General features: G+C 39.0%; 1 protein-coding gene across 4 annotated transcripts in view; it reads right to left on the bottom strand.

Annotated features, from left to right (window-relative positions):
* The window catches only part of Zkscan1 (zinc finger with KRAB and SCAN domains 1), a 39,427-nt gene extending 37,097 nt beyond the window's left edge, over positions 1 to 2,330 (bottom strand). For all 4 annotated transcript variants that reach the window (XR_001201311.3, XM_023565166.2, XM_023565167.2 and 1 more), the window contains exon 1: positions 2,177 to 2,330. The gene's annotated coding sequence lies outside the window, so the exon portion shown is untranslated. The remainder of the gene's footprint in view (positions 1 to 2,176) is intronic.
* Positions 2,331 to 17,607: the final 15,277 nt, after the last annotated feature.

The following is a 17,607-nucleotide window of genomic DNA, read 5'->3' as shown; positions in this document are numbered from 1 at the left end:
TCTATGCTATCAGTTTCATTTGTATAAGAGAAATGCAGAAACAGTCTTTGACCCCACAGAGTTGTTTTAAGGATTAAATAAATTAACATATATAAAGAACTTAAAAGAGTGCCACCTAGCAGGTACTGGGCAAGTTTCTGTTAATACAAATGAGCTCTAACTGTATATTCTAACTTTCAGTTCACTTCAAAGATTAACAATGGGAGAAATCGTGTTACAGCAAATGCAGCAAAGGGTGGGTCAGTGAAATGCAGTCTCCCACAAAGAAGTTACACATTTCTGGGTGAATTATTTAACTTGTCTGTCATTTAGGATCTTTTATCAAATACAGGAAGAGCAAGGGTGGAAAAACAAACAAAAAACTACCGTTGCAGTCTAAGATGAAAAATATTTTAACATACCATCCATTTTAGATTACCCCCAGTGAACAGTCATCACTAAGGATGAAAATAAACATTGGTTTTTTGGGTTTTTTTTGACATTACAAGCTCAGTTTATTTCAAGGGCTGTTTTCTTGATGACCCTGTATCAAGGACCACTCTTGACAGTTTAAGTAAATTGCTGTTCCACCCTCACGTTTTAAGAAGTATGAAAAAGCTACACCGCCAGGGATTTAGCTCATTTGGCCTAAATGCCTGCCTGGCAAGCACAAGGCTGTGAGTTCGATCCCAGGTACCAAAAAAAAAAAAGCTACACTTAAAACAGTTAGCTACCAAAAGACCATTGATACTACTACAGAATAAAAACGTGTGATTTCTCATTATTAATCTATTTGTATTTCGACCCAATATAACAACACTGAAAAAAAATATAAATGCTTCAATCAAGTAGAGAATCGCCAAATGATGATGACATTAAGTAGCTGGCTGCTCTGTTCATATTTTAAGATCGGTTAAAAAAAAATTCCTGAAATAATAAAAAGAATTTTACCTAGTAATTCAGAAAGGCTACAAATCTGGAGAAACATTCCGGGGCAAATTTTATGGTTCCTTATCTAATAAAATTATTTCTCCACATTTGGTCAGCATATCTAGTAACGGTGCTTTGTTGATGTAGTTGCAATGAATTTTCCACAATTCAACAAGTATTTATTGACCGCCTTCAATCTGCCTAGCACTGGCCTTGTACAATAAATGCTTTCTTTGGTCCCAGGCCATGTAACAGCTACTCTCTATAATGAAAGTATCTTTTTGTGTACTTAGAGGCACTGCAGGAAAGGGAGGGGGTAGTGTCAGGATAAACTGTAGCTTAGTTTTTTCTATTATGTTGACCAAATCTAATCATTTAGAATTTGAGAGGACCTTTTGAGAAAAGTGTCGTTACTTTTGTAGATGACGAAATTCAGAGTTGGTGTCTTATCCAAGGTCACTTTGCTAATATCTGTCTTAATGGCCCATTGCAATTTCTACAAACTTCGTTCACTTCTCACCCACTCCCAAGTCAAGTGGGATGAACTCAAAAAAATCCATCTAATCTCACGGACCGCTCATTTTAAAAAAGCTTTCGAAACACTCCATAAAGCTAAAAGATACTAAGTGTTTAGAAACTCTACCACATCTGTAGGCATTAATGTCAAGGCTTCAAATACTCCTTTAATCACAGATCGACATTGGGGAGAGGAAAAGCTAGAGATCTGGAACCATGCGGAGGCAACTCAAAACGTGTCCATCTCTCGCCTTCCGCATTTTTTTTTTTTAGTATCTCGAGCTTCTCAAAGACCCGGAGGGGGTAAGCGGATAAAAAACACCTCTCACCGAAATCAAAGCAAATGGCGACGACGGGAGAGCAGAAAAAGGAGACAAAGGTCAGTTTGCTAGCTACTCCATCTCAGCAACATTAACTGATAATGACAACATTATAGATGATGAAGCCGAAGAGACAGCAAACAGTTTCTCCCCACGTCTCGGAGCGCTGGGTGTCCTTTGAGACCCTCCCCAGCTCCCCGCCTGGACCCGGGCATGGGAGTGAGGATGAGGAGAGTTCTCCCCCGCGAGACGGCGTTTCCTTCTGCCGGCCTTGGGAGGAGAGAAAGGCAGGGACTCTCTTTGCACTCAAACGGGGCCACCTGCAGCGGGGTCCCCGGGGCCGCAGCGGCGGAGCCCACACTCACCCACACAGCCCTGCGGTCAGCCAGCTCGCCCGCCTGCCCTCCCCTGAGGCCAGCCCCGAGTCTCACCGTGAGCCCCTGGAGCGGCCTCGGGGTGCTGGGTGAGAAAAGAGAACTGACTGTAGGGCTCAAGCCGGCCGAAGGGCACCGAAAACGGACTTAGGCCCTCCCGACGCCTCGACACAGACACAATGAGTCACAAAGGCCGGAAGTATGTCACCATTTCGCCTTCCGGGACTGCGCTGCGCTTCCGTGTACTCTCTAGGAGCGCGGGAGGACTTTGCATCTCGGTTACCGAATCTAGATTTAGCCTTTGCCTTAGGGTGCTCAATCTTTGACCAGCTGTTCTTGGCTTGTTCGCTCCAAATTAATTTGGGGACAGACGATAGGGGAATTCAGGCTTTTCCTGACTGACCCAAACAGATTCTCCAACTCAAGATACCAGTCCATGTGAGAGTTCGATTTCTTTTTTCTTTTCCGTTGCGGGCCGACTATTTAGTAATTATAGTTATTATCAAGCAGTGATACTTAGAATTACATGTCTCTGGCAGAGGAACCTAAGCGAGGATGTAGACCAAGATCAGAGTGAAACTATGGGTGGCTGGTTTCTCAAACCTGCCCTGGGGAGCTTCTCCCGAGGTCCTGCAGAGAGAGATGCCAATTGAGTGGGTGGTATTTTCAAATAGTTGGCTGTGGACAAAGGACATCTTTCCACAAACAAGCTAATTGTAAGGTTCTGTGCTTTGCTCTGTGGCATATGCTATTATAGCAATCTAAAAAGGAGTTTTCAGAGTGATCACAGATACTTTTGCCTTCAAGATGCTTTCCCAACCTACAATTGTCATAGACGTCATTTTTACCTTCTAAGACAAAGTAGGAATAAAGCTCCACCTTGTGCATGGGTGACAGCAGGCCTCAATGGTTATGACTGTCCCCTTTTTCCAAGACAATTTGTGGGAGAGATTGAACTGAATAACTTGGTTGTGTGGCTGCCATACCTGGGGGGGAGGGGGGGACTTTATAAAAAGTACTGCAAAACTAAAACCCAATACAGTACCATTAAAGGAGATTTGCAAAATGAAGGCACATAATCACCTGTAATTTCTTCCCTGTAACACAACTACAATGGCTTAAATTTGTCCTTTTCCTATGTATTTTTGTAATTTTACAACATTGTTCAAAACCTGAGAGGTTTAGGGTGATAGAGGTGCTTATACTGTTGCCTTCTGCTATTTTCTTTGTCTCCTCTGGCTTCAAACAGCCACTTTTTCAGTTTAGCAAAAGATCCATTAATAGAAGTTTGTTGTGCACATTAGATTTTATCCTTGCTTTCTGAATGAATGAGGAATATTATAATGGTACAAAACAATTCAACCCCAAAGTGAATATTCAACATCTACAAAATTTTCAGCTATTTTCAGCTCCACCGTAGGAAATATATTCCTAGACAGCTATATAATGCTTATTCCCTCATCCCCTCCCCCTGCAGCCCTCTGCTTCCTCCTTTTTTTTTTTTTTAATGTCTTTTTTGAGAGGGATCTTGCTATGCAGTTTAGGCTGGCCTTGTACTCACTTTGTAGCCCAGGCTGGTCTCGAACTCGCAACTATCTTCCCACCTCAGCCTCCTGAGTTCTGGGATTACAGGCTTGAGCCACTATGCCCGGCTTCCTCCCTTTCTTACATCCTAACAATCTTTTGGAGCTTTTATTCTGCTAAATGTTAATCTCTTTTTAAATTTGTCGGTCCTCCCCACCTCATTCCCTAAATGCCCATAGGGACCAGCCAGCCAATGGATAAATTCAATTGTTACCCGAGGGGTGAGTGATGCTTTGGTGAGCTGCTCATATGGTGAGCAGAGCCCAGGCTGAGGCAGGCAGTCATTTTCGAGCTATTGTTGCCTGCAAGGTGTGTGTTGACCAGAATTCCTTCTCTTTCCCAGAAAAAACTTTCTTCACATTGCATGAAGAAATTCTCTGTGTAACCTAGAGGTGAGCTCACTAGGTCCTCAGGGAAGGATATTGACAGATGTTGGTGATTGTTCTTAATTCTTAGCATTACATTTTAAATTCGAAAAAAATCTCCCAACAATTTTTGTGGGCCTTGAACAAAATCACACAGCATCTACTCAGGGACTAAATCTCCTGCTTCCTTCTAATGAGGAACCTTGTGATTACATTGAGCTTATATAGATGATGCAAGATTATCCCTCTGTCTTAAGATCTTTGACCAAATCTGCAATTTTTATTTTAACTAGGAGAATCAACATATTCAAAAAATTCAGGATTAGGACATAGATATCTTTATGGGGCTACTTCCTACTGCCAGAGTTTAAATCCATGCCAGTACATTGCATGTCCAGTTCCCAGATCCCAGGCACCTGTAAACTTGCAACACTGAGCTGCTGTTACTGCTGCTGCAACCACAACCACTGGTTTGCCACCAACTCTCACCCCTGCTCAGTAAGTGACACAAGCATCTCATTGGCGAAGAAGTCCAGAAAGTATAATGTGTAATGTCTCAGACTTGTTCAACACAGAACCAATTCAAAGAGAGGAAGGTGAGCTGAGAGCCCAAAGCAGACAAATGACCAACAATCCCTATCACCAACGTCTCAGCATCCGTTCTCACCCTTCATCACATATGTTTCACATAGTAATAACACAGCATTATACTTTCTGTATTAGTTATCTGCAGTTATCACTGAGACACAGTACCTTACACCTATAATTTAACAGTATAGAGATTTATTTGCCTCTCAGATTCAGTGGGTTCAGTTCATGGTTGACTGGCTCCAGGGTAGAAATGGCCTGGTGGAAGGGCATAGCAATGGGCAGCTGCTTACCTCATAGGAACCAGGAACAAAAAGAAAAAAGTGAAGAGCCAAGGACAAAAATACACTCTTTGAGATCACACCCCCAGTGACCCATCTCCTCAGCCAAGCCCCACCTTTTAACAGCACATTCAGCTATGAACTCATCAACGGATGAATCCACTAATGACAAGAATACCCACATGATCCAATCACCTTCCAAAAGCCCTGCCTCTGAACACATGAGATGCTTGGGGAACATTTTAGATCTAAACTACTAGAGTGAATGGAGGCACAGTTGAGACCACTGAGACAGGCAGAATTTAAGCAACATCTGACGCGTTATTGCAGACTGAGTGTGGCCAGGCCAAGGACAAAAAGACCACTGGATCTGAGTAAAAGGCAAGAGCATGTTTTATAGGGGAGTTTAAGTAGGGGAGGGGGCATTGCTGAGGAGGTTGCAAAATTTTGGGTCTCTGAGTAAGGGATCTAGGGGTAGGTGATAGATAAGGCAGTGTTGGATACAGCAAGTGATGGCAAGTATAGCATGTCTCTTCGGGGGTTTTGGTGGAATCTTCTTTCTGCAAGTTGAGCTGTGTGGGGAAGCCTCCAGCTTCCTGCTGAATGCCATGCTCCCACAGATGTGAATAACATCTGCATCTCCTAGCTGGGCTGTGTTTTAGTTTGGAGACTGACATAAACTATTATCGTTTTCCCTTCTGATGCTGCAGATGTTCCCCATATGAGACGAAGTGACTGGTGCTTTTCCAGAAAGTCCCCCTTAGTCTTGTGTCTACCATGGAATGTTGTTAATTCTCTCCTCGGCAGGTTCCAGGCTCACCTACAGTTGCAACCTGAATTGTAAAATAACTGCTCCTGATGTAAAGTCAACAGCATTTCTTCTATAAAATAATAGAGAAAACAGAGAGAGGAACAAGGAATTGTTAGTGAACACAAAGAAGTATATAAGTATATACTACAAATGAGGACAAAAATATGTATGATACTTCAGGTCTTATTTCTGTCTTGGCTGCAAATTGACAAGACAAAAAAACTAGAAGCATGCTTTATACTTACACTGAAATAAACTCCAGGTAGATTAACATTTCTGTGTGTAAAGCAAAACCACTTGAGTAGGTCCAGACAACAATTTTGAAGATAACAAGAGGCATTATAGTAGCCATTGTTAATTTCCTATTATCTTGTTTTGAAGTCATGTGTCACTTGCATCGTTTTGTTTGGTTTGGTTTGGTGATATTGCTTTTAAAATAAAAAAAAAATTTTTAAAAACATGCAATAGGAAGAGATGTGATATACATTGTTATATCTAGTATGTATATATCTAGTTATATATATTGGGGTATGGTGTGAGTGTTTAAACATGATACCTGAAGAGGGAATTCATTGACTTCTCTGCACAGCAGCTAGGTAGATTTTTAAGTTAAAATTCTCCTCTTTACCTGGGCATAGTGGCACATACCTGCAGTCCCAGAATTCTGGGAGAATGAGGTAGGAGGATCATAAGTTTGAACCCATCCAGGGCAACTTAATGACTTAGGAAGACCCTGACTTAAAGTACAAAATAAAAAGGGTTGGGGAGTGCAGCTTGGTACAAAGGCCTTGGGTTCAGTCCCTAGTACAGAAAAAATTCTCTTGAGGATTGTCTCTCCCTTCCTATCATGTACATGTGGCTTGAACAGGTGTCTTCTCATGTAAGTCTGCCCCATGGCCACAGTGGCTGGCCTAGAGGTGAATTTTTCATCCAAGATGTGCTAACCACTCCTCTTGTCACCAGTCTGAGGTGCCTGGATTCTTAAGTTCATGAAACTGAAGATATGGGTGTTCTGACCCTGCTTTTAGATATAGACACAGTGAGAAAATAAGGCTGACAAAGACTGAGCCGGGCATGGTAGCACACATCTGTGATCCTGTGGGAAGCCATGTAATTAACTCCCTTTAGGAGTTAAGTTTGGTAGTTAAGCAGCACTTTGCCTAGCTTGTTTGGCCCATTCAGGGATTATGCTTATGAGCCCACATGTGGGAAATTTGAAAATTTGATTTAACCTATAACCCTCAGTCTTGCCACTGTTGCTAAGTTACCTGCTGACATCTCAGAACCCAACTCCCTCCTCCCCAATACCCTATATATTTGATACTTTTTCCTTGAATAAATGAGACTTGATTGGACTTCTGTCTTGTCTCTATTCTTTGCGTCTCTTGTCCCCTTTCATCCCCACTCCCCCTCTTGGGTCTTGGTGGAATTACTCGCTGGCGGGGACATGATCTCAGCACATGGGAGGCTGAGGCAGGATGTACATTGTGAGTTCAAGGCCAGTCGGGGCTACATAGTGACTTCAAGGCCAATCTGAGCTACCTAGCAAGATCCTGTCAACAATTTAAAAAAAAAAAAAAAGTGACAAGGAGAGGAAAGAAAGTTGAGAAACACAGAGGTGTCTAATCTTCACTTCCTAAAACTTTACTTGATATCCTTCTCCTTCTTGGTTGTATTATTTAAAAGTTTTCATTTTTGCCTGATTTTGTTCAGTTTCTGTCAGAACACAAAATTACAGTTCAAGCAATACCAGAAACAAAAGCCATAAAATAGGAGGTATTAAAGTTAAAATTCCTCTAAAACCAATTTTAAGAAAGAAAAAGTACCACATATAAGAATTAAATTATAGGGGCTGGGGATTTAGTGCAGCGGCATAAGCACCTTCCTTGCTAGCAGGCGGTTGTGAGTTCCATCCCTGGTACCGATAAAAAATGAAAAAGACAAAAAATAAAAAAAAATTAAATTATAAAATTGCAAGACAGGTGAGGAAAATGTGCAACTCACATGAGAAATGTTTTTTAGCTGTCTACTCTCATGATCCCAAGAAGGCTGCCGTAGTTCCAGTCAGCTGCTCCTCATACAGTCATACCTAGGAGTATAAGAGGATTCAGCTCTCTTTCCTCTTGTCCCCCCACCACACACACTTCATTTTTGTCTTTTGAGACAGGGTCTTGCTATGAAGCTCAGGCTGGCCTTGAACTCACTATGTAGCCCAGGCGGCCTCAAACTCATGATGATCCTCCTGCTTCAGCCTTCCAAGTGCTGGGATTACAAGTGTGTGCTACCACACCCGACTTTGTTTCCCTTTTAAGAGCAAAGAAAAATCTTGTGATTCCCTGCTGACCACCTGTCTGTAGTAGAGTTCTCCATCTCTTCAGCTAGAATGGCATTACATAACCATGTCAAGAGCCTTCAGTCCACAGAGGGGGATGAGATTAATCACGATTGGCTGAGGTTTATGAAAACTGAATGCCTGGGATTGGGTACCTGTATATACAAAGTGGTAACCTACACAGAATCAGGGCTCTGCCAGTAGGAGAAAGTCATAAAGCTGAGATCAGTCATGCTAGAGGCATCAATTTAAGTAGATTAACCAACATATCTGCCACACAAGGTAAGTATTTAGGATCTCTTCTCAGAGATACTATCTATTCCTTGAATGATTTAAGGGACTATCTTGGATTCCCGTAAACTTCACTATATAGCAGACATAGTGCACTTATTTAGAACATAAAAGTCAGAATCGAGGGCTGGGGATTTAGCTCAGTGGCATAAGTGCCTGCTTTGCAAGCACGCAGTTGTGAGTTCGATCTCTGGTACAAAAAAAAAAAAAGGAGCTGAATTCTAGTCTCTGCTCTACCACTAACTAGTTATGCATCTGGAAGCCTTTTAATTCCCTCTTCCCTCTTATACATCTGCACATTCATGATGATTAATAATTGACAATTATCTTTAATAGTGATCAGTAAACCAGCCTCATAAGGCCTTTTGAGAGTCAAATAAGTTAGTGTATAAAGCACATAGCAAAGCACTTGGCTTATGGTAAACACTCATATGGCCTATCATGTGATCATTATTGCTATTTTTGTCATTGTATTAATTAGAAGAGGAAATGAGTTTATATCCATATGAGGAAAAACAGGATAATCCTATATGTAATGAAATCAGACAATTTCATAACAGTACTATGAGAAAGGCAACATGTCTATACATAATTCTTAGACATTTCTGACCGTTTCCTCAGGGTAGATTGGAAGAAATGTGGTGGCAGGTCTCACAAAGAGTCATTACAAGGGATAGTGTTGTAACCCCAAGGTTCTAGACCTGTTGGCAAACAAGTTTAGCTAATGAGGTCAGGTGGCATCCATCCAAGAGTTTTGAAAGAGCTCAAAGGTAAAAGTGTTGAAAGAATCATAAAACATAATGATTTATGATTACAGACAAATACAGTGCTTAAACCCTGGAAAGTTGCCTGAACAAATTCAAGCTCCTAAAAGACATCCTGCCCACTGAGCTCTTAGCTTTTTCTTCATTTTGCAACAGCTGGTGGACAAGCCAAGTGTGGGAGTGCAGGCCTGTAATCCCAGTACTCTGGGAGGCTGCAGTTGTGAGGCCTGTTTCCTCATGTATCAAGTGACTTCTCTCATGAGCTTCCTAGGGTCCTCTCTGTGGGGACTCACATAGAGAATTTATTTGAGTCTATCATGCACCCAGGGATATGCATATCAGGGTCATTATGAAATAAATTTAGCTATATGTCTTTTGAGATATACAGATCATGTGATTTCAGGAATCAAACCTTTGTAAGGGTGGCACTGTGGCTCAGGAAGGTCCAGACAGCTATATATGCTCATCTTCTTTCTCTTCAGGATAGGTTTTATTTTAATTCACCTGAAGATTATTTACCTTTCTAGTTTCTGTATTTAGGGAAAGAGCTCAATGCAGGTTCCTGGCTTTGTGTTCTATACCCCTCATAAATCCAGATACCAGATGCCAGAGATGGAAAACCAGAGTAAAGGGCTCTTAGGTATGCTTATCCCCCTGAATTTCTCATCATTACTGGCATGTGAATTCCCTTACCTTCCCATCAGCTCACTCATCAATTACAGAAAGATACCATTTGCATGGATCCCATTGTTTTTCCACTGTCCTATACTGGGAAAATTTCTCTCTCATTCTCTATCTGCCATAGGCAAAAACAGAAGTCCAAGGGAGTACGTATCTAATACTTCCAAGTCTGATAAATTATAGATGATGTGACTGGAGTAAAACAGGCTTAATCATTACATTTTACAACATTAGAATGAAGAAGCCTAAGCACAGTACAAAGGACAAATATCTGGAGATACTGCTTTACGTAGAACATGGTAAGTTTGCTTGCTGCATGCATTTACCATCTTGTGATGTAGCACAAGGTCCTACATGCTGAACAGATGTTGGTGTACTTCCAGAATGGAAAGACAAACACCTATTCTTTATAAATTAACTTGGTGTCAAGTGTTTTGGTTTTTTTGGTCTTTTTTAACACCAAGTACATTTATTAGAAAAGGAGAAAGTTATGAAATATCCCCATACCTTTCCTTATAAATTAAAAGACAGAATAAAACTAAAAACAAATAGAAGAAAATAATAAATATCAGAAAATACAATCCCTTATCAAAATGCCAACATCATTTTTCATGAAGATTAACATTTTGATTCTTACATTTCTGTAGAAATACAAAAGATTCAGAATAGTCTAAACAACTTTGATAAAGGAACAAAATTAGAGCTCCAACCCTCCCCGATCCCACGACTTATTTCAAAGTTACACCACTCATGACAAAACGGCGTTGATACCAAGACAGGCACCGAAGTACCAAAGTACCAATATGAAGGCCCGAAACAGATATCCACATAACAGACAATCAATTTCTGGCAAAGATGCAAAAGCAGTTAAATGGAGAAAGGATTGTACTTCCAATAAATAAATGGAAGCAACTGGACATTCACATGCAAAAAACTCAAATCTAACCCCCCCCCAAAACAAAAAAACCCAAACCTTATAACACATCCAAAATTTCCTACGACATCCAAAAGTCAACTCAAAATCACTCACAGTGTGCTAGTTAAAGTAAAAGCAGGTGTGGCCTGAGTTGTTGCTTTGGATGAAGTTATTTTCTCTTTTTCCTTTTTATCGGTACCAGGGATTGAACTCACGACTGCCTGCTTGCAAGGCAGGCGCTTTATGCCACCGAGCTAAATCCCCAGCCCCTTGAAGTTGTTTTCTCTGGGACCAAATACATTTTTCTTTCAGCTTGTCACACTAGTGAAACAATATGATGTTTATACATGTGTGACATATTTATTTCATTAAATATGTTCTCTAGGCACATCCATTTACATATAAAATTGTCCAATTTATCATTCTTTATGACTAAGTACTCCTCTGTATAGAAATACCATATCTTTTTTTATCCATTCCTCAGTTGATGAGCATTTAGGTTATTTCCAAGATGGACTATTATAAACTGTATTGCTATAAACACAGGTGCACATATATTGCTGTGGTATGATGTTTTAATTCTTTTGGGAAAATACCCAGAAGTGGACTACCTGGGTTGAATGAGACTTCCAATCTTAATTTTTTGAAGTATCTCCACACTGATTTCCACAATGGTCGCACCAGTCTGCATTCCCACCAACAATGGAGAATGGTTCCTTTTCCCCCATAGTCCCTCCAGCATTTTTTATCGCTTGACTTCTTGATAGTAGCTACTCTTTCTGGGGTGAGTGGAATCTCAGTGTTGTTTTAATTTGCATCTCTTGAATGACCAGTGCTGTTGAACATTGTTTCACATATTTATTAGCTGTTTGTACTTCTTTATCTGAGAAGTGTGTGTTAATCTCAGATGCCCATTTTTGGACTGAGTCTTTATATCCGGGAGCACTGATTTTTTTTTTTTTTTGAGATCTTTACATGTTCTCTATAGTAATCCTTTGTCTGAGGAACAGCTGGCAAATGTTTTCTCCCACATTGTGGGTTGTCTCTTTGCTCTGTGGTTTCTCTTGCTGTGCAAAAGCTTTTCAGCAGAATCAGATCTCATTTGTTGATTCTTTGTGATAAGTCCTGAGTAATTTAGGTTTTATTCATAAAGTCTGCCTACACCAATGTCTTTAAGAGTTTTACCTACTCTACATTCCAGCAGATTTAATGCTTCTGTTTCAATATTAAGATCTTTAATCCATTCTGATTTTAGCATCGTACATGATGAAAAATATAGGTCCAGTTTTAATCTTAAACTGGCATGTAGAAAGTCAGTTTTCCCACAACATTTATTTTTTAATTTTATTTAAAGAAAAAAAAAACAGTAAAAGGATACAAGTAATACAGAATTTCAAAAAAAAGTAAGAAATCACTAGTTAATAGATTACATATTATCATCTTAGAAATAGTTGTTCAAGTTACAAAGTTAAAGCATACAAAGTGGACATTCAAACAGTGAGACTGCAAACAGTTGTGTTCAATGATTCAACTCCCACAGCATTTATTAAGGAGGCTATCTTTCTTCCAGTCGATGTGTTTGGCACCTTTGTCAAAGATAAGGTAACTTAGTGTGTCTGGAGTTGTTTCTGCATCTTCTAATCTATTCCATTGGTTTTTCAGGTTTTTTTTTTTTTTTTTTTTTTTTTTTGCCAGTACCACACTATTTTTTTAAATTTTATTTTGAAAGTAGTAAAATACAACAGATAAAGACAGAATAAAGTCCACTAAGATCATACAGTGAAATTGGTACAGAACTTCACAGCAGGTTACTTGGATAACAGTAATAGGTATCACAGTATATTTCGTTATCTTTACAATAGTTGTTCTTTCAATCATATATATCAAAATAAAATGAAATACAGAACATTATAGAACTTATCAAACAGAATATTGAATAGAGCAGTACCATTAATCAGAATAGAGCAAAACAATAATAAAAATATTTGCCTTCAAAGAGATGGTAGAAGGAAATCCCCCTTATTTGCTATGGTCAACCTCCCAGGAGATGCTCAGATTTCTGGTTCCCATTTGCTAACGGCGGGGGGGTGGGGGGGAGGTGGGGACAGGATAAGGGGGTAGGGGAGGTGGGATGTTTGACACTAGGCTGTGCACCAGTAGGTTCGCTATTGCTTAGAAGGGAGGCAGGCTGGCTGCTTGGTTTCTCAGCTTCCTAAGTTCCAACACGATGTGGATCTCAGAAGACACTGGTGGTTCTCCCCCTAGAGGGGACGTAGTCTGCCACACTGCAGCCACTTACCAGGGAGGGGAGCTGCTTGCTTGGTTTCCCAGTGTCCTAAATTCCAATATGGCACAGATCTCAGGAGACACTGGTGATTCTCACCGCAGGAAGGGCCGCAGTCTGCCACATGACAGCCACTTACCAGGAAGGGGAGGTGCTTGCTTGGCTTCCCAGCATCCTAAGTTCCAACATGGCACGGATCTCAGGAGCTGCTGGTGTTTCTCCTCCTAGAAGAGTCGCAGTCTCAACACTGTTTTTGCTTTATCACAGTAGCTTTATAGTATAATTTCAAGTCAGGGATTGTGATGCTCTTTCTCTTGTCTTTGTTGCCCAGGATTGCCTTTGCTATTCTAGGTTTCTTCTGATTTCAGATGAATTTCAGGATTGTTTTCTCTAATACTGTGAGATATGCTATTGGAATTTTGATTGGGATTACATTGAATCTGTATAACAGTTTTGGAAGTATGGCTATTTTCACTATATTGGTTCTTCATACCCAAGAGCACAGGATATCTCTCCATTTTCTAATATCCTATTCAATATCCTATTTAGGAAAACATAGAGCACTATAGTTTTCAATGTAGAGGTCTTTTAAATCTTTCTTTAGATGGATTTATAGGTATTTCATTTTTGGATGCTACTGTAAAAGATATTGTTTCCCTGACTTCTCTCTCAGTGAGTTTGTTATTCATGTACAAGAAGGCTATTGATTTTTGAGTGTTGACTTTGTAACCAGCTACATTACTAAATTTGCTTATTAAACCTAGAAGTCTTTTGGTGGTGTTTTTGGGGTCTTCTTGGTAGAGTATCATGTCATCTGCAAATAATGATAATTTAATTTCTTCCTTTCCTATCTTTATTCTTTTTTTTTCTTTCTCTTGTCTAATTGCTCCTGCTAAAGTTTCTAGGACTATGTTGAATAAGAGTGGAGACAGTAGACATTCTTGTCTTGTTCCTGATTTTAGAGTGAAAGCTTTCAGTTTTTGCCTATTTACTATGATGATGGCTGTTGGTTTGTTATAGATGGCTTTTATCAGATTGGGATAAAGACCATCTATTCCAGTTTTCTGTAGGTTTTTAAAAATCATGAATGGGTGCTAGAATTTGTCAAAATCTTTTTCTGCATCTACTGAGATGGTTATATGATTTTTGTCCTTGGCTCTGTTAATAATATATATTAATGGATTTATATATGTTGAACCATCCCTGCATCCCTGGGATGAATCCCTCTTGATCACGGTGTACAGTCTTCTTGACAGTTTGCTGAAGTATTTTTGCAGAGATTGGCCTGAATTCTCTTTCTTAGTTGGGTGCTTCTCTGGCTTTGGAATTGGTAGTGAATTTGAGAATATTGCTTCCCTTTCAATTTCATTAAACAGTTTGAGAAGTAGTGTTGTTATGTCTTTACTAAGTTTTTTGTAGAATTCAGTAGTGACTCTATCAGGGCCTGGGCTTTTCTTTGTTGATAGGTTTTTAATTACATTTTAAATTTTATTTATATATTTATTTATTTATTTTAATTCTTTTTGTTTCCATGGAGAACCTTGAGAATTATACTCTCTATTACTCTTAGCTTTGCCTGAGAGCTTCAAAACTAATAGTATAACCCTCAACCTTGGTGAATTCAGCTCTTTATATTCATATATAATTATCAGACCATAGCGATTTGGATCACCTAAAAATACTTTTGCTTACAAAGACTTACATGTTAATATATTGGGAAATTTGGAGATTCCCTATCTCTTTAAGGTCAAATCAGAAGGTGTTTAAATCAGGCAGTGAGTGTGTCATCAGATTACTTTTGAAACCTACGCTTTTGTTCCCAAATGAAACATGCATCAGTAAAACACGAGTTCCTGTTAATATTTTTGCCTTCTCTAGCATCTTTGCAGAACTCTGGAAAGATGCTTCCTCCATTTGCCAGTAATATGCCCCTAAGCACGTTTACATGGATTAAAGATAGATATAATTTTTGGCACAAAGTAAAAGAAGTTAGCTTTGCCTGGGGCCTAAAGAAATGTTCCTCTCAGCTTTCTGGTGATTTTAACTGCCAGTGATGACATCAGGCGGCGATCATGAAGCAAAGAGTTGGAACAGAAAGATCTGGAACATGTGGTGAATATCATAGAGAAATGGCTGAGATTAGATAAAGTTAAATCTAACTGGAGACGGCAGTTTTCACTCTCAGGCCCATTCAAAGCAGTGAGAAGAACATGTCTTACTAGAGGAGAATAAGAATAAATCTTTGGATGGAAAAGCAGGAATAAACATGATCGACCACAAAAACTGGGATAGATTCACATAGACTTCTACCTAAACACCCTCTTCTTTAGATGCAGAAATTAAGGTCTACAAACATCAAATAGCACTTCTATATTTTTATCTTGAAAATCCCTCTCAACTCTAACTTCATAATATACTACTAAAAATGAGAGAAGTCTAAACATTTCCTTTGTATCAGCATTGACCCTTTTCTTGACTTACTAGTAGTTTCCATGAGCAGCTCTGATTAATGACTATGCAATTATGGTTACAGGTAGAGATTAATTTTATATCTGTCCATCTCCTGGCATCTGCTTGACTTTAAAAAATTTTAAGGGCTTAATGTTTTAAAAAATATTGTTATAATTAACATTTTAAAGAAAATGTCACCTAAGTACTATAAAATGTGCTTTTATGTATGTCCTTTATTAACATTAGTAGTTTCCAGGTAGACCTATCATAGAGCCTAGAAATTTTGGTTAGATCTATTAGACATTTTCTGGATTTATAAAGTCAATATCTAGTCATATCTGAAATTAGCCATATTAAATTGTGAAAACTTCCATGATTAACACATAACTTTGACACATAACTTGCATTTTTCTTGCATGAACTGAGTCTGGTACACAATGATCATCCTAGGGGCTGGGGATTTAGCTCAGCGGCATAAGCGCCTGCCTTGCAAGCAGGCGGTCGTGAGTTCGATCCCTGGTACCGATAAAAACGAAAAAGACAAAAAAAAAAAAAAAAAAAACAAACCCACAATGATCGTCCTGGTGAAGTTCACACATAATCCAATCTAGCTATTACCATGAATACTACTCAGGGAGTCTCTCCCTTGACCCTGAGCTTGATATAGGGGAATGAAACTCCCAACCTACTATGTCCGCGAGTTTGTGCTCTCTAAAACAGAAGAATGAATTTTAGGAACAACGGAGGTGAAGAGTAGAATATATTTATTGAGAGAAAGAAAGCTTCTGTCTGAAAGAAAGACAGAAGGGGACCCAAGCAGGTTGCTCCTTAATTTTATTTATCGATATTGGGTTATTTAGGTTTTTTATATTTTCTTGATTCAGCTTTGGTAATTCATATGGATCTAGGAGTCTCTCCATTTCTTCTGTATTTCCCATCTTATTAGAATACAAATTTTCAAAGTAGGTATAGATGGTTTTCTGGGTTTCTACAGAGTCTGTTGTAATTTCACCCTTTTAATTCCTAATTTTATGGATTTGAGTCTTTTTTCCCTTTTTTTGGTAAGGTTGGCCAAGGGTTTGTCAATTTTATTTAATCTTTCAAAGAATCAACTTTCTGATTCATTGATTCTTTGTAGTGTTTTAGTCTCAAGGGTGTTAATTTCTTCTCTGATCTTTATAACTTTCTCCCTTGTATGAACTTTTGGCTTAGCCTGATTTTCCTTTTCCCAAAAGTTTGAGGCTCAACATTAAGTTGTTTATACATGCTTGCTCTCTCTTCCTGATATGGATATTTACTGCTTTAATTTTCCTTCTTAGACTGTTTTTATTGTGTTCCACAAGTTCTGGTATGTTGTATTGTCATTATCATTCAACTATAAAAACTGTATAATTTCTTCTTTAATTTGATCTGTGACCCATCGATTGTTCAGTAGGGTACTATTTAATCTCCATGTGTTTATGCAGTTCTTGTGGTTTCTTTTGGCACAGATTTCCAATTTTATTGCACTGTGGTCTTGCACTGTGGTTTGATAGTATGCATGGGATAATTTCAATTCCTTTACATTTACTTAAGCATGTTCTATGAACCAGTATATGGCCTATTTTGGAGAATGTCCCACGTGCAGCTGAGAAGAATGCGCATTCTGATATTGTAGGGTGAACACACTATAGACATCTACTAAGTTCATTTGCTCAAAAGTTTGATTTAGTTCTAATATTTCAGTATTGATTTTTTGTGTAGTTGATCTGTCTTTTTGTGATAGCAGGGTATTGAGGTTTCCCAATACAATTGTATTAAGGCTTATTTGATTTTTCATGCCTGTTAATAATTGTTTTATGTAACTGTGTGCACTAATATTTCTTGCATGTATATATATATTTATGATTGTTATCTCTTTCTCTTGTATTGCTCTCTTTAACAGGATGTAGTGGCCTTCTTTATCTCTCTTAATCAGTCTTGGCTTGAAATCCACTTTATCTGCAAAGTGGTTCTCTGCTTTTTGCTGAATTTCTGTTGCATGGAGTATTGTTTTTCATCCTTTGACTTTCAGTCTGTGAATTGGATTAAATGTGTTTCTCAAATGCAGTGTATTATTTGATTTTGCTTCTTAATCTATTCTGCCAGTCTGTGTTTTTGA

Source organism: Cavia porcellus, unplaced genomic scaffold, assembly GCF_034190915.1.
Source record: "Cavia porcellus strain 051 isolate PalLab524CR breed Dunkin Hartley unplaced genomic scaffold, mCavPor4.1 scaffold_23, whole genome shotgun sequence".
Taxonomy (NCBI): Eukaryota; Metazoa; Chordata; class Mammalia; order Rodentia; family Caviidae; genus Cavia; species Cavia porcellus.
This window is presented reverse-complemented; position numbering and strand designations above follow the sequence as displayed.